Here is a 24,116-nt window from a genome sequence, read left to right as displayed (position 1 = left end):
GATAGTTAACATGTGGTCCCTGTACCCCTAAACATCTGCAAGCAGTGCACAGACATCCCGCTTCTCTGTTGGGAAAGGGATTGGTATTCAGGGAGCAGCGAACACTTTGAGTTTGGGGGGAGCATAACCCAGTTTGCACCAGGCTTTCAGGACACTGTTAAGCATTGCCAAGAGCACCAGCCCCACGGCAAGGCCTCTGAGGATAGAACTCTCACCCTGCCACTTTCCACTTCCCTGGCAAAGCTGCTGAGTTCAGAGCTAACCCTGACAAGGCACATCTCCTCCACCCTCTGCTCCATTACTCACCCAGCTCACTTCTCTTCTCTATATTCCCAAAGAAGTCCATACCCCGCTGACCAAAGCATCACATTTAATTAAAATGGTTCCCCTGCGATGCATCATCTGAATGTCTCTGCTTATTCCCGCTGAGTTCCAGCCAGAGAGACGTGCGGGGGCAGAGTATCAGGTCAAAATCTCTCCAAGCTGCAGGCAGAGAAAGTCAGGGCAGAGAAAGCAGCTGATGGCTTCACTGCCCTGCTGGCAATGAGCTCTCAGCAAGGGGGAGCCCTGCCCCAAGAAGGCCTGGGAATGAGAAGGGCCTTTCTCCCTGCAGGGGAGCTGTGGATGCCCAGGGGAGGCCGGGAATGAAGCTGCGAGCGGGGATCACCAGCTCCCGGCGTGCAGCTGATGTTCCTGCAGGAGCATCGAGCCGGCAGCCATGTGCCATGCTTGGTGGGGTTTGGAGGAGTCTCTCCAAGGCTCTGACAGGAGTAAGGGTGGCACTCCACTGGGGTTTGTAAAATGGAGACGGGAGGCAGCTCAGTAAGAGTACACAAAGGATTCCATCCTAAACGGAGATAAGCTTTTCTATCAAGGTTGCAGGACTTCATTTGCGTTACCTAGGATATAATCTGGTGCATGGGCCTCCTGCTCCAAGGTGACTTAGCTCTCAAGAAAAACACCTTCACCTCCCCCTGTCCTCAGTATACTGGCAGCTTTTCCAGGGATGAGAAAAGAGGAGGCTGCTAAGGATCAGTAAGTCCCCCGGAGCACCACATGGAGCTATTCCTCCCACTTCCCTAAGAAGGGTGAGTGCTAGCTCCACCCACAGCTGCTGCAGGAAATTCCCTGGGCTGGGGTCCTGCAGGCATAGCTGCTGCTGGTGCCTCAGACATGCTGCAGGCTAGCACTGAGCAGTGGGAATTGCCAGGGTGTGGCACTCGTGCACGAGTGTGTCCCTCATCCCGACCTGGGCGGGACACACGCCACACATGGTCACTGTGACCCTCACACCTCCCATGCACATGCAGCAAGTGGGCAGCCTGTGGGGCTGGTGGTGTGCCAGCAGGGATGCTTTACTCCAGCCCCTGCAGAGACCCAGCCCTTGTGCTTTGGAAAGCAGAAATTCATCCTTCTGGAGTAAAGCCAGAGAGGAGCAGGGAAAGGCCTTGCTGTGCATTAGGGAAGACTCTCTGAGGGTCTTGAAACCCATGTGAATGTTCTTAGGAGGCTCCTAAGAGCCTCTGTTGGGGCATTGTTATAGCAGCCCCTGCTGTCATGTGCTGCCGTAGAGCAAGAGGTCCTGTACACTCATATGAGCCTGTGGCATCAGCTAGCAGTAAATTGAAATTCTTGTGCTCCTGGACGTGCTGGGCTGAATCCATGGGCACTTATGGAAACTGCTGGGACACGTGTGTGCTGCTTTATTAAAGTATGCAGCATTTCATCCCTGCATGGCGGGTGGCAGGAGCCAGGCTTGTGCCCGGTCTGTGGCTTCTCCCTGCTCCTGCCGGCTTTGCTCTGCTAAGAGACCCTGTGTGCCCCCTCCCACAGCATCCCCATTCCCATGCCCATCCCCGTCCCGCTCCCCGTCCCTGCAAGGCGGCGGGCGGCCACAGGGTGTCAGGCGGGTGCCGGGCTGCCTTCCCACGGAACCGCGCTGCGGGGCCGCCGGCGGCCGCCCGAGGGACCGGCGATCCCGGCGGGCCTGGGGAGCACGCCTGGCAAAACTGCACATGAGGGGCAGGGTTTGCAGTCACCGACAGCCCTGAGCGCGCCTCCCTGCAGGGAAAGGATGGCTTCCCTTCCTTTTCCCGCGTAGGGAGGGAGACACGTTTCCAGGTGCTGTGGGAGTTTTGCCTGGTCTTGCAGGGGAGGGAGGGAGGGGAAAGCTGGTGACCTCCCGTCTGGAGCACCCCAGGTGAGATGAGCTGTGTCGGGCCTCGGCGTCTGGCTGCGGAATGCAAAGGAAGGCGGCACGACCAGGGGAACAAAGGGCCTTGGATAGCAGCACTAGCGAGCAGGGAGTGTTGGCAAACACGGCTGCCATTGCTCGGGGAAGAAAGCAGCTGAGCAGGGAGACACTGAGCTGAAGGGGCTGTGGGTTCCCAGCAGGAAAAGGGGATCAGGAGGTTCGTGGTACTGAATCTCCCTTGGCAGGCACCTGCTGGACCTTGAATCAAGTTCAGTTGCGCTTCTCCCAGCTCTCTGCTTTGTGGCTGCACTGAGCGTGGGGGGGAACCCATTTTTCCCACTGCATTTTCGTGGTGGAGGCGGGGGAGCTGGTGCAGAGAGAGCAGGCTGGGGAGGATGCATCAGTGAGTGACGTGTGATGCTGGAGCGAGCAGTGGCCCAGCCTCGCTCAGGTGCAGTTCTCCGTGCTGCGCCTCACGTACAGAGACGCTGTCTATCCTCCAGCTATTTACCATCAGCTCATTTTGCAAACTCTGCACTCGCACGATTTTTTTTTTCCCTCTCTCCCTCCCTACTTCCCTCCCTCTCTCTGTTCCCTGTAGAGATGCTCAGTGTTCCCCATTCAGCTTCAAGCGCAGGGTCTTCCACCTGCACAGGCATTGCACACGCTGACCCGCGTGCAGGTTCTGTTGGGCCTGTCCAAATTCCCCCTCTTCCCTCTCTCCCACTTCGTCGAGGCTTTAGTCCTGGTGGGGGAACAAAGAAGGAGGCTGGCATGAGCTGAAATGCTGCCGGGGGGACACCTGGCCAGAGAGCCTGGTGCTCCTGTTCATGCGCCCGTGAGCCCGCAGGTCCGGCCCTGCAGGGCTGCTCCCTTCCACCGGGCTGTGGGGTTGCCATCTTTACTGGCTGGGGATAACTATCCTTTGTTAGGGGAGAGGGAGGAAGGCAGGGAGGAAGAAAGGAAAGGAAAGTCATGTGGGACTGGGGAGAGTCCCCTGATGTGGGAAGGCACAGGAGTTCATTCCTGTGGGTGCTGGTAAGGGATGTGGAATAAGACCCAGCCAGGGACTGCCCCATTGTGTGCTGAGGAGGGAGAATAGAACGCTACAAGGAGAGGGCGGTGGGAGTCTCGGCCCTCCCCAGCGGGGAATTGGAAAGGGATTGCCGAGGAAAAGGGGCTGCCCCTCAGTGTCTCTTCCTGGAGGGGGTTGCTTGGCCCTGGGAGGGTTTCTTCCTGAGCAGGGACTATGACTGACGGCTTCACTCACCCTTCTCCTGGCGGGTATGTGCTACTTTAATCTCTTTTTTTTGAAACCTAAGGCCCATGACAGGCTTTTATCTCCTCTATCTCCCCCGTGCCGAGAGAGGGCTTTGTGGTTTTAAGGAGGTGCTTCAAAACACGAGCTGGGGGTTTCCCTATGGGTGGGAACACACAGCACAGGTAAGAGACTGCTGTCTGTCTTCTGATTTCCAGCAGGCTGGGCAGCGGTGGGGCTGACCGCTCAGCTCTTGGCGGTGCTCACCCCGAGAGTGGCGAGGAGACCACCCCAAATACAGCTGGGGCACACCTGAGGCTCGGGTGAGGGGCTGGACGGAGAGACCCCACCTTGGTGTTAAGGGCAGGGACAGGACTGCCGTTCTGCCCCGTGGGGAGTCTCCTGCGGGCTTTGGGGACGCTGCTGGGGCGGGGGTCGGGGTGCCGGGGCAGGGGGCTGGGCTGGGGGCTGCCCGTGGCCCAGCGGAGCGGCGGGCCGGCCGCCGCACGCTACGGTAGGTGGCAGTGCCGCCCGATTTTATGAATGGAGGAGGAGGAGGGGAGGCAGATGGATGCGGGGAGGTGGTGATGGAGAAGCGGGGGGGCGGAGAAGGGGGGGAATTTTCTGGCTGTGCTCCGGCCTCCACCTCCGTCCCCCTCGCCCCTGCGCCAGGCACCCTCCCCCCGCCATTAGCATAGGCCTGCCCGGTTTACATGTCGGGCTGCACGTTGCCGCGGCCGGATCCAGCAGCCAGCAGCGCTGGCAGCCGCCCCGAGTCAGCTGCTTCCCCGCGAGGAGCGGCGGGAGCCGAGCGGGGCGGGCGGCGGGAGGCGCCCGCGGGCACCGCCGTTAAGGTGTCCTCGAGGAGATGGCACCGGCACCGGCACCGGCACCGCCGTTAAGGTGTCCTCGAGGAGATGGCACCGGCACCGGCACCGCCGCCCCCGCCCGGCTGCCCGCGCCCCGGGGCGAGCGGGACCGCGCAGGTTTTACCCCGGACTGCCACCGTGACTCCGGGCCCTAGCGCCCTCTCCACTCTCTCTCGGTGCCCTGCTGGCACGCCCAGGGTGCGGGTGCTGGGAGCTGGCTGGGCTTTGGGGGCACAGCCGCCCCGTGCTGTCTACAGACTCCCCATGCCCGGGCTCGCAGGGCAGTGCTGCAGGGCAGTGCCGGGGCATCCTCTTCTTCTGCAGCTTCTTTATGCCCTGGGCATGTTCACAGCCCCACATCCTGCTCCCCAATGATCCACCACTTGCATCAGGGATCCCCTTTGGTGGGGAAAGCCAGGAGAAGAAGCTGAGTAACTCCCTGATATTTGCTGGCAGAGGCAGGAAGTGAGGTCTGCTTGGTGCTTTGATATAAGGAGAGGAAAAGCCCCTTTTTTTTGTTTGCTTCTGGGGCCTCCGAGGCTCACCTGGGACTGTATGTGTTGGTCATTTCCCGCTGGATCTGGGATTTCCCACTCTAGGGGCCAGAACAATAGCTTCGCTGGCACAGCTGTGGGACAGGTGACTGAGCGGAAAAGTGACTGAGCACAGCCCTACAGCTTCCCTCTGCCCCCGGGCGGGTGTGGATCATGCCTGCAATGCACCACCAACCAGCCCTTGCTGTTCCCAGCAGGGAGTGAGCTGGGGCAGTCGCTGCTTTCCTGTCCACCCTGCCCATTCTGTCACATGGGGAGTGAAATTTCCTTCAGAGGCAGCTTTGTCTGCCTGCATTGGTGAGGTTTCCTTCTGGGGAGCACTGGAGGTGCCGAGCTGCTGGTGGGGAGCTCTGGATGAGAGTCTGAGAGAGGCGTTTCTCCAGGAGAGAAGGTCTAACATGGCTTTTCCAAATAGCACATTGACCCACTTCCTGCTGGGGGCACTCACCCATGTGCCACCCCCATGCCACTAGGCAGGAGCAGAGCTGTCCTGAGGTATGGGGCCAGGAACCCCACAGAAAATGCTGTCAGTGGCTGGGCCCCATTTTTCAGCAGCACCCGTGTTACTTAGGGGATGGGCAAGGATGGTGCTGCAGCACTGACCCCTTCAGCATGGCCAGCCGTGCCCCAGGAATGATGCCATGCCGATCTGGTGGTGCCCTTGGAACTGTTTGGGCACCAGTTCAGGCACTTTGGTCCTGCTCTGGCCTGGATGATCCCACCTGCCTGACCTAAATCCCACAGTGGTTTCAGCAGGACACAGGGCTTTTCATCACCCCTTGCCTGAACCAGTTAGGTAGGATTGCTGTGTGCTGGGAGGTGGTTACTCCAAAGGTGTCTGTGCTTCAGTGACATCCTGGATCCTGCAGGATCCTTCATCCAGAGAGCAGGCAAGAGAACTCTCCATCCAGTGGAGTGAGGTGCCCCTGGGGCTGCGCGGGGATGCAGGAGGAGGACAGGAGAGCCTGTAGTGACATAGATGCTTCCACATTGTGGTGGGCAGGAGTTCCCTGCCTAGTTTTGCACTTTGCAGCACCTCCAAGCCACTGGCATCACAGGCCTTGATGGGGCTCAAGCCCAGGGAGGACGAGGGCACACCTTGCCACCCTGTGTTAACTTGGTTCGAGGAAAGAAGAGCATCTAAACTCCAGATGAAGCATGGAGCAGAGCTCAGCTGCTCAGCTGGGCCTGCAGTTTCTTACCTCCACCCTGTGACCAGCATTAGTTCTCACTGCTTGGCTGCCAGGAGCTCAAATGGTGCCTTGCTTGGACAAGCTGTCAATCCAGGGATTTTTGTTTTCATATTAAACCAGCTAAGTATTCAGAATCAGTTCCAGCTACCACCACAGGGAAAGCTACTCCAAGATACATAAATCTCTGCCAAACCTGCCTGTGCTACCTCTGAGGCAGCAGTGCCAGTGCTCTGTGGTGCTGCAGACAGCGGGTGTGTGGCAGGGCTCCGACCCCCATCTGGCACTCACACCGCGTCCAGCCGAGCTCACGGGGAGAGGATCTCTCTGCAAACCTGCCAGCCAGCACACAGGGAGCTTGCCCTGGTACCACTTTGCTGAGGGGCATCCAAACGTGTGCCCAGATCCCTGTCCTCAGGCAGCGGTTGGAAAGGAGAGGATAATGCCTGCCTGCAGCCTCAGGGGGAGGAGAGCAGGATGGGGGAGCTGGTGTATAACCCACCATCCTGTGCTCAGGCCCTGTGGCTGTGGGGGAGACCCACCCCACACCCAGGCACGGGGCAGGATGAGACCTTGCCGCGTAGGACAGCCACACTCGGGCCATTTGCTGCGTGCTGGCACTTTGTCTCGCTGGGTTTTCCCCGTGTGGTTTGCGGGACCTGGAGCTTGTTGGCCTGTGGGGCACACCACACAGCATGTCCCTTTTCCAGGGTGAGCTCGTCTGGCTCTCCCAGTCCTGTTTTGGGAAGCAGGGATCAGGGGAGTACGCCCTGCCGGGCACGTAGGCCATCCTTGGGTAATGACTCTGAGTGTTTGGCCGTCTGACGCAATGAACTAATTAGGAATTTGCTGTCACCACAGCTGGACTCACCTGGTTTGTACGCTACAGCCGGGTGATCCTCACTCCGTGTGACAGTCCTCCAGCCTCGCGGGGCACCAGGAATAGCAGCAAGGGGATCACATGGCCACTCTGGCTGTCCTCCCCTGCACTATGACAGCCTTCTGGCAGCCACGCGAGCAAGCGTCATGAGGTGGCTTCAGGGGCTGTGGAGGAACGTGCTCCTCCTCACCAGCCCCGGGACAGGCAGGTGACGTGTCTCCTGATGTGCCGGCAGCGCACGTGGCCGGGGCACAGCCCTGGCAGCAGGCAGCAGTGGTCATGGCACCCCTCCTCTCAGGGATTCAACAAAGATAGCCAAGGGCACTCAGGTGACCAAATGCCTTTGGAAATCTCTCCCTGGTGGTTTGCAAAGATTCTCGTGTCAGGCAAAAGAGCTGAGCAGGGCAGACCCGTGCTCCTTGCAGCAGGGAAGTGTCCTGCTGCCTGTCCAGGCATGGCACTCTGCTTGTACTGCCCCTGTGGTGCCAGCAGCTGTGAGTGAGGTGGGGTAGGCACGACATACAGGGACTCCACTTCCCAAGTAACACACAACACAGAGAATCCTTCAATGCTGATGAATGATTTTCATACCTGTCCTCGTGCACAGGTTGCATACTGGGCCTTCAGTGCTGATGCTAGCTCGGGGCATGCCAGCATCACTGGGTTTTCCCCCAGGGAACCCCTGGAAAGAGCCCACTCCCAGCATGTGCCAAGGGCTGGTGTCTGTGAGTGGGCATGCTGAGAACCCCATGGTGACCATGAAGGTGGGGGGTCCTGGGGAAGGCATGCTGGGCATAAGCAGGAATCAGCCACAGCTGCTGGAAGAGCCTCGGAGAGGAAAAGTATTCAGCCCACGGAAAATGAATTATTGTTGACGTTCCCTGAACATTTGTTTAGATTAAGCAATATGGCTCCAAGTTTCTCAGCTGTGGGGAGCCGGTCACCACCACACTTACTGGATGTTTTTTGGTGTTGCTGTTCATGGCACTGGCCAAGGGACTAAGTGGTGGTGGGGAGAGCTGGCCGCACCCTTGGACGCCTCCTCCTCTGCACCACACCATCTCTCCCTGGTTTCTACTCAGCCAGAGAGCTGAGGCAATGGTGGTTTTCCTTTCCAGAAGTGGATGCTCTGGGTGATGCCCTGTCCCAGAAGGCATGTGCAGCATTTGCAAGGAGGCCGTGGTGAGGCATCTGGTGCAAGGACCTGCCGAACATTCCCGTGGGTGCCGGAGATATGGAGGTGACAGGCAGCCTTGCCCCAGCACTGGGGTCCCTGCAATCATCAGGCAGGCATCGACTGTTCCACCAACTTCCAGATGCAGAGTTTAGGAAAGGCTGTAGCTGGGGACTGTGAGCTGCTCTCCACTGGCACCAACCTTTTGTAACATTTGTATGTGTGGCTCTGCCAGCTGGGCATGCAAAAATACCTTAGAGGCACGGAATAAAACGTATTTATTTCTTAGAAATCTGTATAAATTGGAACCATCTCCCAACAAGAAGTGCTGAGTTTGGTTTCCCGATGTAAAGTGGCAGCTACAATGAAGAAAACAACAAAAAAAGGCTGGACCACCCACTGTCAGGGGAGAGAGTGCCCTGGGCCCCCGGGGTGCTGGGAGGGGGAACCATCTGGGCCCTAGGGTCTCTGCAGGTGGGACGCTTGCTGCCTGCAAATGTGGGGAAGCCTTCCCGCAATCTCCACAAACCCAAGAGAGCCACCTTAAGAGCTCTCCCTCCATAGGACCAAACGGGATCCGCCAGGCGTTTCATATACCATATTCTATAGCCAAGGAAGCCTTAACAAAGAGCCGTACGCTCTCACGTTTCGCTTCAGGCTTCTCCCTGCTGCAGCTGGAGCTGAGTTTTTAAAAATCTTTGTGTCATTATTTCGTTCCTCTTTTGATTCAGCCATCGAGGGACAAGGAGATGCCAAACGAAAAGAATGGGCATTTAAACAGAACTAGATTGAAGAGGCAGTGTGTGCGCTGAACAACAAGTCTTTTTACATTTCATATGATCTTATACATGGGCTCCATTCAGTATATTTCCCCTCTGTTTCATCTGAATGTACAGAATTAGCCATTCACATCCTCTGGAATTACGGCTCTTTAACATTTCCATTCTGAGCTGCCTCCATATTTTGGGGGTTGGGAGTGCTATTAGCTCAGCTGGGGAAGCACAAGCTGAGGTCAGAGTTGGTCTTGCAGGCTGGAAATGAGCTTTTTCTTTTTTTGGAAAGTGCAAGATTTGGTGCATGACGACTCTGGTCAGAAAGATATACGACCATACACAATAACGTGTATGTGCTAGAACATGCATGGACCTGGTTTCAGTGGAGGGGGTCTTTGTCACATTAATCCCAGGGAAGTTATTTCTTTAGACAGAAAAATGAGCCTCAGTTTTTGGATGCCGGGTGAGCTCCGCAATTGCCTGAGGTCGCGCCTGTGGCTGTGTCCTTCTGCGTGGCTGCTGCATCATTGTCTTTTTGAAAGACAAATATCAAAAACAAATATTTACTGTGCTATTTACTAAAGCTCCCTGGATACTGATACAAATTTAGAAGAGTTGGCCCAGAAAACTCATTCAAACTGAGTTAGAGTCACAAGAGGAAAACCATGAGGGATGTGTGCGTGCAGCTAATTCTGCTGAAAAGCTCTGGACCTGGCACTGCTGCCCCGAGTGAGGATGGGACTGTGCAGTGGCATTGGTGCATCCTGAGCCTATGCTGCCTTCCCTGAGAGCATTCCTGTGGTGTTACTTACACACATCATCAGAAGGAAAAAGGCTGGCTTGGGAGTGTTTCTCTTGTGAATCTGCCTTTTTTCTAGCTTGACTTATCTGCTGGCACACCTAAGCCAGTGTCCTCTTTGGGGTGTTCTCCCTTTCCCCAGCATTTACATATAGGAGGGTTTATTGCCAGACAGCTGGGATGTCACAGTGGGAGCAATCTGCAGAGAGGAGAGAGCAGAACCCGCCGTGTCTCTGCTGGCCACTTTGCAATGCCTGTGTGCTGCAGAGAGGTGCTTCCCTTGGGAGGGAGACCTGCAGGCTGTGGACCGAGTGGTCTGCAGGAACCAACATCCCAAAGGGAAGTCTCTGCCTCCTCTGCCACTCTTTCTTTGCTATATATTTAACTTTTTCTATCTATGGCTCCTGCATCATCATTCCCCCAGGCCACTTCATCTGGTTGTTGTGGAAATGAGGACAAGGTGGCAGACAACAAACAAGGGCCCCCAACAGGGCAAATAAACCCAGCAAGGTCGATCGTGACTCAGAAGGCAGCAAGGCTCCCGTTTCTCCCCCTCACCTGGCTTTCTGTAAGACAAGGTTTAGCTGCTCCTCAAGGGCAGACCTGGGGGCTGCAACATCATGCTCTGCAGGGGATTGTTGCCAGCTGACTTCACTTTAATACACAGCATGTGCTAGAGAGGGTTCACCTGAGCCAGGCACAAATCCCAAGTCCCCTGTCGACCACCCCTGAACCAGTCTGACTCAACCAGGTTGCAGGCTTTCCCGGAGATCCCTTCAGTCACAGCCCCCTGCCTTAATTTAACCTGGTTATTTATACCTTTTCCTGTGTGTGTTTAATTATAGCAAAACCTGGCAATACCGCTGTGCTTAACGGTCTGTTGGCATTTCCATTATGAGCCCAGACTGGAAGGGATTATATAGCCTGAGTGTTTGAACTGAGCCTCAGACAGAGACTTGGCATAGACTTGCAACCCAAATACAGAGATTTCCAATTGGCTAATGGCAGTTTTGAAAAGGGAACATTTTTCACATGCTTAGGCCCTTCCATTTGCTTAAGCTGCCTTCCTCTGTTTTAAACTCAGCGAGCAAGGAGTCGTAATTCAGCCTGTTACAGCAGTGACTCATGTTCATTGCACAGTGATGCCATAACCAGCCAAGGCAAGGCCTTCTGCCTTAAGAGGAATTACACACAGAGAGATGACTGGGGAAAGTCAGCTCTTTCACTCACCGGAGTCACACCATCTGTGCATCCTAACTGCAGCTGCCATGGCCAGCATGAGTTGTCTGACCACGTCTCAGGCTCTGCAGTGGCGATACCTAATGTCACCAACATGTGCTGGACTTCATAAGCAGCCAGTAGCACTTACAGGGCATCAGCTGGTTCATCCTCAAGTAGATGTATCAAATAGGATTGCTTGGTGAAGTCCTAAAAATGTTTTTTTCTTCCCATCAGCTCTATGGGGAGTTGTGGTAATAGGCTCAGGCAGCAGGGAAGACAGCAGGGATAGTCTGCTGGGACCAGTCACACTTGCTGGGAATCTAGAGGAGCTCCCTCCTCTAGAGGGATGTGGTCCATCCATCTATCTCCACAAGTTTTTTCTTCTAATGGGAGACAGAACAAGAGCAGGCAAAAAACTATGTCTTCTTTTAATGCATAGGAGTCTTTGACACAGAAGAACCAAGTGATTTACCCATGGTCTCCCAGTAGGTCAAAGAGAGCCTTTCCTGGGAGCAAACCTGGATCTGCACTGCACACTGATGCCTCTGCAGGGCCTCTCCTCCTTCTGAATGCATTAAGTAAGCAAGTTGATACAACAAGCAAGAGAATATCTTGTTTTGGGAAGAGTTATAAGTCAAGTTGGCCAGACATCAGCAAAGAAAACTAGCTGGTAAATGAAGAGAAGCCTGTAGCAAAGACGATGTGTTGCAAACAGCCTTTCTCTCCAGGAAGCTTGCTTTTGACCTTGGTGGAAGGTCTTCTGTGCCTGTGTCCGTGGTAGAGATGGTCCATCCATTGCTGTCTCCCATCTCTTGCCTGTTGGAACCTGAGAGGAAGGAGGTGAATACCATACCCTGTACTCAGCTGGAGGAGAAGCATCAAGGCCCAAAGCTGCTGCATTTGCAGCTCATAGCTAGAGGGATGCTATGCAAGGTGCCCTGACTTCTGCTCCCCTGGAGCTGGGGCTGCACTTCATTCCCCATCTCAGGGGTACCGGAGCTGGGTGTGCTCACCCAGGCTGTGCTAGGCAGCTGCACCCCCTGACCTGGGAAGGGCTGGTGGGGACTGGACAGAGGAGACAGCTCTGTTCCCATCAGGGCTGTCACCATGGGAACTTTAGGGACCGAGGCCATTTACGGCTGGTTGTAAACCCTGACTCTGACAGCAGAGCCTTTCTTCGCCTTTTCCTCTGGACTTGGCCCTGACTGTCTCAGAGAAAGCAGGCTCAAATTCTACCTCCGGCTGGCTCTGCACACACATCCCCTGGCACTGAGTGCTGGCCCGCTGCGTGGGAGCTGCTCGAGCTCAGCTAAGTGTCCTGGCTGTCTCTCCCAGAGAAAGTGGAGCAGACGCCTGAGGTTGCTGAGCATCACAGGTCTGACAGTTCTACAGACACCTGCAGATATGCAGGGAAAGACAAATGGTGGGGTAGCAGTGCCATTGCCCCTTGGAGGAGCTCTCAGATCAATTTGTGAGGCAAATTATCTCTGGTAAAGTCTAGCTCCTCTCGGCAGATTCCCAGCTTTGAGGCTGGAAGGGCTCATCTTTCGGCTTGGCCAAAACTGAAAGTGCTGTGGTGAAAAGATGGAGAAACAGCTGGCAGGAGCCAGCCCGTGGAGGAGAAGTTGAGGGCAGAAGGACTTCAGCAGCCAAATCTCATCTGGTCCTTCTTCTGATGCCAAATTCTCCTGTGAAAGCCACGTGGGTTGTGCAGTTCCAGAGGACTACCCCGGGCCTGCCCAGCCTTTCTCTAGAGAGAGAGAGAGGTTAAAACACAGACCTGGTTATCAATGCTGCTCTGTCTCCTGGGAGCTAGAGTCCAGGTAGCTCATGGCTGTCTTGTCCTTTTGCAGGCTCAGCACCCTAGCTGGACCACTGATCCCCCTGTGTGCCACAATGCCCTGCTAACAAAATGTGGTGGCGTGACCGTGGTGCTGAATGGGAGTCTCCATGGCAGGGTAGTGTCTGGCAGGGCAGGACTTGGGGACCAGGAGGCAGTCCTTGTTCTTCACAGTGAAGGCCTGGGGGAAGGAGGGCATTTTGCCAGACTGAACTCCAGTCAGTTGGGCTGGAGCTTTCAGGAGTTCAGGTTTGTGTTAAAAAGTAAAAGCTCCCTGCAGAATACAGGGAATTACAGCAGAATAAAAAATTAAATACTCAACACTTAGTTATAATTTACACTCAATGATCCTTGTGTGTCCCTTCTGACTCAAGATATTCTCATACAAAGAGAAAACTCCAAGAGATACTCTCCAGCCTCTCCATACAGAAAGACTTTCAGGAGAGAGCTGCCCACCGATGCTCCCTTTCCCAATGGCCCTCACATGCACAAATTTTCCTCAAAATTTTCCCCACAGCTTGAGGTCCAGCTCTGCCCATCAGGCCTGCCAAAACCTGTGACCCCATCTCCTGGCAAAGTGACGCATTTGGAATGACATGGACCACTGCTTTCTCCATTCTTCTGCTTCATGTGCCCTGATTTCCGTAGCGAATGAGTCACTGGCTGGCACCTTGGCTGGAAGATGGATGAGCCACCCCCATGCTGCTGACACAGCCTGAATACAGACTTTCTGCTCTTACCTAGGTATGAGACCAGGAAGAGGAGATGTGCTTCCTAAGAAAAAGTGACTGGATTTGTTCTGGGCTTCCTGTGGGATTCTGGGAGAAAAAATGAAAAGGCTTTGCTGCTTTATAAGGGTAAGCGCTGCTTTTTTTTTTTTTTTTAATGTGTGTTGCTTTTGCATTTCTTTATTTTCAAGAAAATGGTAGGAAAATTTTCCTCCTTAAGGGAAAAACAAAGCAAAAGCTGAGACTGGTAGTGTTGACTGCTCATCCACGGAGAACAGTGGTTCCATGAAAGGCTAAAGTCTGTTTGCACTGGTTCCTACAGCTAATGAAGTATGACTGTGAAGGGGGCTCCTAATGCTAGTGCGAAGCAAGGCTCACAAGCTTCAAATGTTTTCTTGGATGATCTCCAAACCTTCTGCCCTCCTTTGGGCTACAGCTGAGGTTGGAGACCTCAGAGCTGCGAAGACTTCAGTGCAGCTGCTTCCAAGCAAAACCAGAGCCATCACAATGAAAATAAATAAATAAACAAATAGTGCTATTCTGAGCCTCAGACACATTGGAGTGTTTCATTTGCACCACAGCGTGCAGGATGTGTTCCTCCCTGTTTGGGAGCAGTGTCCTGGTTTCCAGTCTATGGCTTTCTGGTGAATTCCCTCCTCTGTCTTCCAAGAGGGGAGCCTGCACACCCCTAGTAGACTCTCAGCTCATTCTTAAAGGGCTCTGTTGGTTTCCACTATCAGGGCATCATGGTGCAGGACTGATTCACCCCCTAATGCATGAGCACTCACAGTGTATTTCCATGACATGCAGCTACCCCTTCATACCTCCTGTTAAAAGAAACCTTTTTTCAGGTGTGGTCTTGTCCTGACAAGTCAGCTCTTATGCTCCCTGCACACCTTTTGGCTGTCACCTCTGGCTGCAATGCCGTCCAACACCTCTTGGTTTAAATGAGTGTTTGCCTCATTTATTGCAGGTAACACTCTGCAGCTGGCTGTCCCCTCCTCCTGGCCCTCTCCTTATTTCTTCTTGGGATACTTCAGCTCTCTCCAGGGCTGCAGCCTTGCAGGATCCTCTGCATCACTGTCCTGTGCTCTCAGTTGGTTGCATTTCTTCATGCAGAGTCCTCGTGGAGGTTCACCTTCCTTTTCCCTCCTAGATTCTGTCCAATTTCCCTTCAGTCAAATTCCCATCCCAAATCCTCCTTCCTCATAGCAGTTCCTGGGTTTGTCTCTTGGTCAGTCAGTGCCTTTCCTCAAATGCCTGTGCATTCTGTGTGAGGCAGGATGGGGCGCGGGAGGTGGCAGGAGCTGCCTAGTCTCAGGGATGGACTGGACTTGTGATTTGGATTGCAGTGATCCACAGCTTTGCTTCTCTGAAAATCCTGCTCAGCCCCTGGCTGGAGCGCATCCTGAAAGGGGAAAAGTTTCAGGGAATTCGGCCGGTAAGCCCTGTAAGACTGCCTTAGGGGAGCACATGTGAAACGGAACATTTCAAAGACTTGGCTAAGTTTGGCGGCAGCAAAGGGTGCATCTGGACTAAACCAAAGGCCTTCCCTGCTTCTCCTTTTGCCAAACTTCAAGTCTGCATGCCAAAAACATGCAGCTTGAAGAGCTCTTCAAAGAAAAGGTCATCAGATTTCTCTGTAACAAAAGCAAGAGAAACCAAAGCATTTCCCCTTACAATGTTCTTGGAAGCAGATGAATCATTTTGGCTGAAATTATATATTTTATAACTCTATTTGCTTAGATACTTCAGCATTAGGCAGCTAACCAGCAAGATGAAGTTCAACCCAAACATTTTAGCATGGCCTAGTTAAATCCAGCTGAATAACAGCGCTTGGCATAGGAAGAGTGACTGCAGGTCCACAGCGCTGGGAAGGAGCAGACTTACCTGCAATGCCTGTCCCTTGTGTCATTGTTTTCACAGATCTCCTGAAATGGTGATAATGTTTGGTCGGGGTGAAGGAAACCTAAACTTGCATCCTTTTTTGTCTTCATTTTCTTTCTCCTTCAAGCCGGAATGACAGTGCCCCATCTTTAAGCTGTGAGTGGTATGCCCTGGTTTGGAGATGGCATTTGGAGTGGAGATAATATGATTTCTTAGGCACAGTAGAGTTGGTCAGCTTATACTAGTGCTTTCCAGCTACCTCAAACTTACACCTCACGGCAGCTCTGAATGGTGCTGTATCCTGCAACACATTCTGCATCAGCAGGAGGCTGTGTGATCCTCACCCCGGAGTGAGGAGGGGAGGCAAGAGTGGAGCCAGGAATCACAGACCAAGGTGTGCTAGGAAGTCCAGATGTGCAAGAGGAAATGGATGAAGATGGGGGCTCTGGGGGCAGGCAGGGCTGGATGAGGCTCTACCACCACTTGGGGCTCTACAGTATCCTCTCCCATTTTTCTGCAGAGCGATGAAATGGTGCTTTACCAGCTTCTCTTCTGGTGGTCTGTGGTGTGTCTGTGTTCTGTCAAGCCAGGAGTCAGCATCCCAAACAGAAGTGATGCTGACAAGGACTGGGAGGAACTCGTACTCCAAGGAGACCAGCACTGGGATGTACAGCTGGGCCATACACAGCAAATGGCAGAGGGCTGCACTGCAGCAGTGGAAGTGTTGCAGAGGATGGCAGAAGCCTTAAGTCCTTGTTTAGCTGCTGAAACACTGTGCACTGAGAGATGGGTGCAGATGCTGCATCAGCTCAGGGCCCTGTTCCCTCCTCTCCCTGCTGCACCACTGCTGTGCCCTGGCACAGGCCACTGCTGTCACAGAAGACAAGGAAGGCAAGAAGCTGACCCTGCTGTGGTGGTGCTGCAGCGGGTGCAGACAGGGCTGGCAAGCCCTTTGCAAAGGTGCTGTGTGTCCTCAGAGGTGCTGGTTTTGCTCTGCTGACAGTTTCCCATGAGCATTCTTTTTCCTCTCTGGGAGACTAAATAGCCTCTGAGCAAGGAGGATCTGGCAGTCATCCCGGCCCTACTGTGTCACTGGGGTGTTTGGGGAGGGGAGAGAATAACCCAAGAGGTAGAGAGCAGGAACTCCTGGTGCAGCTGCAACTTTCACAGCAACCTCCTTACTCTCCATCTCTGCCATGGCAAGGGCCCTCGACATCTCCTGGGTGCTCAGTGAGGAGCAAACCACGCTTTCCTTTCTGCCCATATGCTGAGTCTGTGGCATCTTTCTCCCATTTAAGTATTTCTTGTCACTGGTGATATGGATGCTTTTGACAAACGAAGGAAAAAGGAGGGACGTGTCAGGGCCTGGACAAGGAAATAAATATTTAGACTCAGATCCACAGAAGATAACGTGGTGTTTTGCATCTGGCTGCCACCATGATGTCATGAGCAGCCTCCGAGGTCAGGAGAGTTTGTCCATCCTTTGCTTGGGTGGCTTGTGAATGCTCAGCACGGCTCCAGCCTTGTGGTATCTCCTGCCAGCCTTGGTCACCTACTGGGGTTCCTCGGTTCAAAGCTGATGGAGGCCAGGGATGTGAGTCACTGGCCTCCCCTGGCCTTCTTCCACGCGCTCCATTTGGTGCTGCTTTGTGTGTGTGAGAGCGTGCTCCCCTCTCCCAGCTGTGCGTGCCTGCCTGCCAGCACGCCGCTGATCCAATCTGCAGCTGTGCTGGGTTTCTCCTCTCTTCTAGCTCTGAGAGTCTTGTTCATGGATTAGGGGGAAAAAAGGAGGAGGAAGAAGGGGGAGTGGGGAGAAAATGAAAAATAAATTAATGAACCAACACAGGGAGAGATACCCAGTAGAAGTGGGTGTTCTGCCCATGGGCAGCATGGTGTGGCATCATCCCCACTGTGCCTTCACCACCAGCAAGCAGAAGATGTCACCTCCCTACACCTTCCTGGAAGATGAACTGGGGTCCCTGTTGGAAGTCCTTTGCTGGGGGACTGCTAGCTCCTATGGGCACCAGGTTGATTCCCAGGAAAAACCAAACCACCGTCTCATGGCTTTGCACCCAGTTACGCTGGGGCTGCTGCCGAGCTCTGCGTGTGGTGAGGGGGTCACCCCTCCTGCAGGCAGATGGACTGGACCTTCCTCAGTAAGGCACCACCAGCTCTTGCCCATGTACATTTGATAGAGCACAGTGGTGAGTAGAGAGCTGGGCAGCCCCTCCAGCGGGAGCTGGCTGGCAGCTGCAGGGCTAGGACACACAGCCTCACCTCCTGATGGCCTTCTTCATTGCAGAAGGTGCCCAGGAAGTCTCCAGCAGTGACAATGTGCAGGGGAACCATGAGACATCCCAATGGGGAGAGTCCCACATGTCAGGCGGTGTTTGGAGGTAAGTTCTGCTCTTTGCAAAAGGTTGGGGAGGGTTTTGGGGTGGACTTCCCAGGATGCTGATTGCTGTGGTATCCTACAGACACCATAATTGCCAGAAGGGCTTGTGGGTCAGGAGGTGAACTGAAGGACATTTTTGAGAACTGCAGTGGCATCCTTCTCTGTCCAGTGGGGTGCTGGAGACTTGTGTGAGTCAATCTGAAGCTTTCCTCTGCATATCACCGGAGGCTGGAAGCCTTTGCCAAATGATCAGTGCACCACCACAAAAATCTGTGATGGGTCTTGGCACTGATCACACAGGGTCTTCTGAGGATGAGCAGGACTGTGGGAAAAGTGACGATCAGCCAAAATGGTATGTATATACACTGTCTTGCTTCCCTGTGTTTTATGGTTGATGAATTTGAAAATGACTCCACAGCCATCAAAATATTGTCTTTCCCTCCAGAGCCTTTTTTGTAGCAGACAGTTTCTAAAATGGGCCATTTGTATTTCCCATTAGTTGGCCCTGTTAATCCTGTATTTTCCCAGGAAACAGCAATGGCCTAAAGGTTGATTGTACTTTACCTGGCACGAATGCAGATCTGTGGATTACAAGGGTTCCCCCCCTGTGCAAATGAGATTAGGCAAGGCCCCAGTGACATGGGTCAAACTGGGACAGAGTAGTGGCTTCCCAGAGAGGGGATGGGAGGGCTGTAACTTCCTTAGCAGCTGTGATCCTGCAGATATGACGGGGAAGGCACTCAGGGGGTCTGGGCTGGTGTTTAGGCAGCCTGGAGCGGAACCAGGCTGACTTTACAGTTCACAGCTGAGGTGTTCGCTGCAGGCAGCAGAAGGTATTTTCCCAGCCTTTCTGGTGGTCCCTTTTCACAGCTGGAGAAACACTTTGGATGTGAGTCTCCCCATGTCAAGCCCACGTGCTCTGTGGGGTGTGGCGGACAGCAGCTTGGACATGGGAGCAGTGAGGCTGCACAAACCCCTCTCTGCTTTTCACTGAGGTGCCCAGGGCAGAGGGGGAAAGGCTTCTTGTGCCCTGGTCCCCAGGCTGAGCCCCTGCCCTCAACCCAGCCTTGTTCATCTTGCACACTGTGGACTTTCCCTGGCTTGCAAAGCCCAGGTGTGATTGTGGCCGACCTCTGATCAGGGACTTTGCCTCCTGATCCAAGTGCATGAGGTAACGTGGTGCCGCCCCTCAGCCCAAGGCTCTCCCTGCCCCAGCGAGGCTGGCACAAGAAGTGTGCCCCACTCTGGTGCTGGGTGGGCAGGGAGGGGTTTTGCAGCATATCTAGCTGTGCTGTGGGGCAGGGTGAGGAGCATGGACTTTGTGGCACCAGCCCTGAACCAAGTCTGTGAATGAAGGAGGGGTATCTGCTGTGTTGGTGGTGATGGTGGCAGTGAGGAAGAAGTAGCTGGAGAGAAGGGACCCCTCCATCCTCTGAGGTCCTCAGCACCTCACAGGATAAGCCCTCAAAATTCCAGGACGACTTCAGTTGTCCTCAGGTGCTGCATCTTCTGCCATCATGCCGCAAGCAGCATTCTGGGTGTGCCTCAGATACAGAGGGGCATCCTTCCCCCTCTCCTACCCCAGCAGAAATGGCTGCCAGCTGGGATGAAGGATGGAGGCAGCAGCTCCCAGAGCGGCTGGGCGTTCCCGGGAGGGGACAGGGCACAGCAAGGGGCAGCTGCCGTGGCAGGCTGGCAGCACTCTGGTGGGTGCAGTCACGAGAAGGAGCGGGGGGAACATTGCATCCTTCGTCCCACCCACCGCACTGTTCGGGGTTGGCAAATTTGTCCTCATCTCCCCTGGCCTTTGTTTTGAGCGGTGGGAAAATGCACACGGTACACACGGGGAGGGGGGGCCGGAGCTGGCACCCCGGCACAAGCGGCGAGACTGCCGCTGGACAAGGAGCCGGTGTCCCGCAGCCCCCGGCGCTGGGAGCGGCGCGGGACCCCCGGCGGCTTTCCCGGGCGGAGCAGCGCTGGAGCGGGGCGGCCGCGCCCCGCGCAGGGCAGCGGCACCCCCGGAGCCCCGCGGAGCTGCCCCCGGAGCCCCGCGGAGCTGCCCCGCAGCAGAGCCACCGCCCGCACGGCCCCGCCGCCCCCGGCCCGCGTGGGCGTGGGAGGCACCTTCCTCCGTCTGCAGCTCCGCCGGCAGCCCCTCCCCACCTGGGAAACAGGCTCCCTTCTCTTCCCCGCCGCTGTGCGGACACCCGGCTCTGCACGTAGCAAATGGAGGCGATTTCCTCCTTAGCGGCCCCACATGGAAAGTATTGAGCCTCTGTGGTTTAGGGTTTTTTTTTTCTTTTTTTCTTTTTCCCTTCTCTCCTTCTCTTTTCTTTATTTTTTCCCCCTTCTTTTTTATTTATTTTTTTCTTTATTTTTTTTCTGTTCTTTTTATTTTTTTTCCTTCCCTTGCCTGCCATGGTCTCCGTGAGCTGTTGGTTGTGGTATTAGATCTCCCACTCTCTGATTGCTCACATACATCTGCTCCCGGTCACCGTGAATGTCAGGAAGTGACTGAATCCCGCAGTGAGCACAGCTGTGGGCTGACCTGGCAGAGGTAGCGAGAAAGGGAGCTGAGGGAGTGGTCGGGGTATCGAGAAGCAGGCGGGGAAGAGGAAGGTTTTTGGGAGCCATGGCATGGCTCAGATCTCTTGTGCTGCTTCTCTCCAGTGGGTGGACCTCTGGGGGTCCCCTGGTGTCTTGCACTCTAGTTCAGTTGGGGTCTTTGGGGTTGGTCTGTTCACAGAGGGAACACAGGGAGACTTATTCTTTTGCTTTTTCAATGGGTTATTATTTCCCAGCAACCAAGGAGGGTGAAACCACCAGAGAGGCCCTGGAGAAGAGCCCTTTGCTCATCCTGCTCAGGACTTGGGGCCGGCCACAAATACACTGTGTTCTGATTATGTGAGATGCCCATCAGCCAGTGGGACTGGGATGGCCAAACCTTTCTTATACTGAGTGGGTACACTGTTTGTGTGAGGGATGACTTTTCTCTGGGAAAGGACAGCAGCTGGGCAGGTATAGAATATATATAGACACCTCTGAGCTAGCAATGCCAATCGTTAGTCACCACAAGGACATGGTCCAGGCTCCATGCTGGGGGTAAATGACTCATATTGAAGTCTGTGGGACCAGAGCTTTGTTGCTCTTGGCACTCAAACCAGCTGGATTTAATGCTAGATTGGGTTCCTCCTTCAGGTCTGATAGAGAGTCCTTTGCAGCATGCTATGCCATTTGCAAGGACAGCACATATACTCTCTGAGAGAAATATCCTATGAGCCCAAGAGCCATTCTCCCCATCAGTACCCTGCTGTGTGTTTGGGGGAGATGCCAAAGGAGTCAAGAAATTTGCAGTAAATTCTTACAGGGAATTTTTGCACTGGGCAGCTCACCAGCTTGCTGCAGTCCCTGGGCTTGTCTCTGTGCCTCATTCTGCACACCATCAGGGCTGCCTGCTGTGGCTGTGCTCAGTACACAGACAGATGTCACTGGAGGGCAAGGGATGTGTGGTGGACAGGGTGTTTTAGAACATGTTCTCAAGTGGAGTTCCTGGGCTGCTGCTGTATTTTATTAGCCAGTGTGTCAAGGAGCTCCCCCATTTCTATTCATCTGAGCTGGGCAGCCGGAGCAAACCCCTTCCCCTAGGGGATGCTGCTGGTTCCTCTTGCAGAAGCCCTTGGTACGTGAGGGCCAGAGCAGTGTTTCAGGAGAAGAGGTGGTGGCCCTTTTCTCCACTTACCTGGCTGGTGCTTGTCCTCTACACCATTCCCTTCCTCTAAGTAAGAGGCCACCTGACTTGTGTTTGAGTCCCTTTCCTACTGTTGCTCCCAGAGCTCACTGCATAAGGATTTGCTGTGCCTGTGCAGGCCTTGCACCAAGGCCACCTGACTTGTGTTTGAGTCCCTTTCCTACTGTTGCTCCCAGAGCTCATTGCATACAGGATTTGCTGTGCCTGTGCAGCCCTTGCACCGTGACATCCCTTGGAGCACACTTTCTGTCCTCCCACAAGCTCTGAGCTGGTTACAAACTTTCTCTCTTCCTTGGATTATTTTACATCCAAGCCTGGTCTTTTGGCTCCCCGAATTTTAACACTGTGCGAGTTCTCCTTAAGATCCAAGCCCTCTTCTTCTGCAGGCTGCAGTCCCAGTGTGGCCAGTTCTTGCAGAAGTTTGTAGGGCATGCAGAGCATGAGGGCCTTCAGAAAGCTGTGGGGCTCTTTAGACTTTGGGGACATACTACATTCTCCTTGTTTTGGTACTGACCTAGCCCCTTGGAGGGGTGCTAGGAAGGTGAACACAGGGTGCTGTCTGCTGAACAAGCTCACAAGCTTGTCTGCATCTTCCTTACAAGCCAAAGGGATTTTGCTCTTGAAGCATATGGGGAATCTTTGGGCAGTGGTACAGAGTTTTCTTTGTTGCCAGCCCCTCAGTAAGATCCCTGGCCGGCTCAGCCTTCGACTGGCTGATGCAAACAGCACCAATAGACTCAGCTCTTGGTGGCCAATGGTGGAGGAGCAGACTGTGGGGTGACAGGAGATGCAGCCCATCAGGAGCCAAGGGAGGGCCCAGGAGTGGGGCTGCCTGGGGGAGGAACCCTGCAGTGCAGTGGGACTGGGTTCTCTCAGCCCTCACCAACTCCATTTTTGGAGAAGTATAGTCCTGTTCGTTTGGGCAGCCGGTCCTGCTGTGAGCTCAGGGATGTACTGAAGTGGGACTAAAGGCTTTGGAAGGAGAAACAGTCCCTCAGTGTGGCCCTGGCAGTCAGAGCAGAGCAACATGTCCCTGTTTCTATGCATCCTTGTGCCTCAGGATGCAACTGCAGGCATTTCCCAATGCCTTGGTCTTTGGGGTCTCTCCTTGCTTTACTCTTGCTCCGAGAAGGGCTGATCTGGGTCCTCTCTCCCCTACATCAGCTGTCAGACCCCACTGTGACCCAGGCCCCCACACACACCATCCCTCTTCTGGAAGCTATGCAGCACAGCCTCAGCACTGCAGCATCCCCCAGTTCTGCTCGGCCCTGTTAGCCAGTGATTTGCATCCCAGAGGGTCACCTGCAAGGAGCTGGCACCAGCTAGAAGCAAGGCCCAACGGAGCAGGTGAAAGGCACAAGTGGGCTGCTGCCACCTCGTGCCTGCCTTGCCCCACAGCTCTGCCAGGCTCAGGAGGGAGCAGTCAGGGTGTGGGGATGGGAGTGTGCTGCCCAGGATTCCTAGGCAAGCCTTAGCCAGAGCTCTGCTCCTGTACGTGCAGCCTGGCACTGAGACAGGCAGTGAGCTTCTCTGAGAGGCAGGGATAAATGAGAGGTGGTGATAAATGAGCCTGGGTAATTAATTCACACTCTTGATACCTGTTTGCTCTCCTAGATGTGTGTGTTGGCATGATCCTGGGCAGGGCTTTGCCTGGCATCCAGCAGACATCCCTCTTTATCTCAGTTACTACATGAAACCTGTTAATTGTATCTATCGCAAGGACGGCAATTTCACATCAAACAGCAGCACTCAAAAAGTGCTAAGCAGGGCACCTAGCTGGACTCCGAGGCTGCGAGGAGGAATAAGAGAGATCCCAGACTGTGATTTCATCTCAGGCTCTTTGCAAACACTCTCCTCACCCAGCTGGGGCAGACAGGGTCTGCAGAAGGTTGTCAAACTCAGAGTATAGCAGGCTATGCAGGGAAGGTTCCCCACTGTGATGATTTCTGTTAAAGGATGTCCCAACCCTGCCTGCAGCAGCTGGGAAAAAGTGGCCACCTGAAGCTTGGAAACTTGTTACATCTGCAATGGTTTGAAATTGGGAGCAATTAATCTCTGTAAAGTCCTTATCTGGAAATCAGGCAGTGAGGCTCATCCCAAAATATATATGCTGCCAAAGCTCTGTGTGTAGCGAGGACACGAGGGTGTTACTTAGGGTGTTGCTCTTGGGGAAGCTGCCTGCCCTGCTCCAGGAGTGTCCCAAGGCTTCCTGCCTGCCCTGCACATGCACTGCAGACAGCTCATTAATTTCCATTTCACAGCCCAATCTCTTCTTCCTCTGAAACAATTACTTAAAAGTTTCTTTGGAGCCCTCCAGGCGTCCCACCCTCTTGCTGGCTTCCTTTTCCATAGCTCTCTCCAGCTTGTCTCCACAGGACTTTGCCACCAGCCTCCCTTCAGAGGAGCTTCATAGCTGGGGCCCAGAATGGGGATATATGGAAAGACCAGGGGGGGTTTTCATACCTTGTAGACCAGACCTACACCTTCAGACAAAAATGAGAGAAGCCCCTAAAAGGAGCATGGAGAAAATTTGGGCAGTGCCTTGTTCCCAGGGGAAAACAGGTCTGTTCTTAGGGCAACATCCTAGAGACCTTCTTGGGGCTGCT

General features: G+C 54.3%; 1 long non-coding RNA gene across 1 annotated transcript; it reads left to right on the top strand.

The window, feature by feature from the left end:
• The first annotated feature begins 1,819 nt into the window (after positions 1 to 1,819).
• On the top strand, positions 1,820 to 14,024 carry LOC120496958. Its single transcript, XR_005626379.1, has 3 exons — positions 1,820 to 2,121; positions 13,497 to 13,609; positions 13,803 to 14,024. It is a non-coding gene; the product is annotated as an uncharacterized LOC120496958 (long non-coding RNA).
• The last annotated feature ends 10,092 nt before the right edge of the window (positions 14,025 to 24,116 follow it).

Source organism: Passer montanus, unplaced genomic scaffold (assembly GCF_014805655.1).
Source record: "Passer montanus isolate IOZ18808 unplaced genomic scaffold, ASM1480565v1 scaffold12, whole genome shotgun sequence".
Taxonomy (NCBI): domain Eukaryota; kingdom Metazoa; phylum Chordata; class Aves; order Passeriformes; family Passeridae; genus Passer; species Passer montanus.
Note: the sequence above shows the minus strand (reverse complement) of the source record. Positions and strands in the feature narration are given on the sequence as shown.